The 1734-nt window shown below is 48.7% G+C and overlaps 1 long non-coding RNA gene across 1 annotated transcript; it reads right to left on the bottom strand.

The window, feature by feature from the left end:
- Positions 1 to 518: 518 nt before the first annotated feature.
- LOC124688730 lies at positions 519 to 862 on the bottom strand. Its single transcript, XR_006998612.1, has 2 exons — positions 801 to 862; positions 519 to 687 (listed from the first exon to the last, which is right to left on the bottom strand). It is a non-coding gene; the product is annotated as an uncharacterized LOC124688730 (long non-coding RNA).
- Positions 863 to 1734: the final 872 nt, after the last annotated feature.

The raw sequence follows: 1734 nt of genomic DNA on the forward strand, positions 1-1734 counted from the left end.
CACTGGGTTAGATGACAGATAGGTTGCATCGATGTTATCACACCAAAGAATAGGAGACTGAGACTGCGAGACCCGCAGTTCCCGCAGTAGGGACTGTACCCAAATCAGCTCAGCTGTAGCATCCCCAACAACTTTATACTCAGCTTCAGTAGTGCTTCGAGACAGTGTAGCTTGCTTGCGAGCACTCCAGGCCATCAGATTCGAACCAAAGAACACTGCATAGCACTACATGCGCTTTACAACACAAGGCAGGTAGGAATATCAGGGAATTAAGGTGCACGCGAGGAAAGGGGCAGCTCGCGTGGGTAGTTTAGCAATCAATGAATCAGCGAGGCGCCTATGGTGACTTCATCAATCTCAAGACCCGCCGGATCAATTCTTCAACGCAGTCACTTGGAGGTGCTCATAGGGGTAGGGTGTGCGTGTGTACGTTCATAGGGGTGAGTGTGTGCGCGTATGTATGAGCGTCTTTGATTGTATTGTGTTTCGCAAAAAAAAAAACAGCGAGATCAAGTGGGTAATTCAGAAATCCGTGAATTAGAATGACGAGAGTTCACGTTGCTACACGTGATCCAAGAATATCTCAAAATTCCAAACTCAGACAACTAACTCATGGCTGCGCACAAATGCAGATCCACCACTCTAAACACTGATTTCGTATCGGCCCTTCCTCTCCATCGCCATATCCTGGAACAATCAAATCATAGCAGAATCCAATCAGATCGAAAGAAAAGATGGAAACGGGTGCTCGTGCTAAAAAAAATGCAAGCTTTCAGATGGGGGCCAGATTAGACAACAACCTTGGTGAAGGGCCTCGGCGTTGTTCATGCTTGTGGTCGTCATCGGCGCCACGCCAGCGCTGACCTTCACCAGTACAGGCAGGTTGGGCACCGCGCTCCAGCCCGGATCAAAATCACACGACAAGGATAAGCAGGCCGGCCAACATCAGGGTCGCCACCCGCGGCAGGGGCGAGCTCGGCCGGGGTCATGGAAACGCCCCCCACGACCTCAGAGCCACCAGCGCCATCTCTTCCCCCTCCTTTACTCAGCAATGGCTGTCCCCGGTGGAAAATTGAAGGTGTGGCTCATGGGAACGGATCGCACGCGTTGTCCCTGCGGCTCGCCAGGATCGCCATGGGTTCGCTCCTCCCCGTCAACACGGATGGATGTGTGATGTGTCGTGGGATCGTGGGTCCGAAGAGCGGTTTCCCCCCATTTTCTCCCGATTTCTTCGAAGAGCGGTTATGCGACTGACCGAAGTGGGCGACGTACCATCGGACACCACCGATTGAGCTTTAATATAGTAGAACTTCTTGGGAGATAACCCATGTGTTTATTTTTCTACTGTATTGTTGTGTCTTGGAGTTGTTACTACTGTATCAACCTCTCCTTATCTTTATTTTATTGCAATGTTGTGCCAAGTGAAGCCTCTAATCGAAGGTTGATACTAGATTTGGATTTCTGCGCAGAAACAGATTTCTATCTGTCACGAATCTGGGCTGTTTTCTCTGTAGGTAACTCAGAAAATTATGCCAATTTACGTGCGTGTTCCTCAGATATGTACGCAACTTTCATTAGTTTTGAGTTTTCTGATTTGATCAACGGAAGTACCTCTTTTAAATTCGTCTTTACTGACTGTTCTGTTTTGGCAGATTCTGTCTCTGTTTTTTGCATTGTCTCTTGCGGACTTTAAGCAAGGCTTTCTAGACGTGGAGAGCTGTAGCTAATGTTTTA

This window comes from Lolium rigidum, chromosome 2, assembly GCF_022539505.1.
Source record: "Lolium rigidum isolate FL_2022 chromosome 2, APGP_CSIRO_Lrig_0.1, whole genome shotgun sequence".
Taxonomy (NCBI): Eukaryota; Viridiplantae; Streptophyta; class Magnoliopsida; order Poales; family Poaceae; genus Lolium; species Lolium rigidum.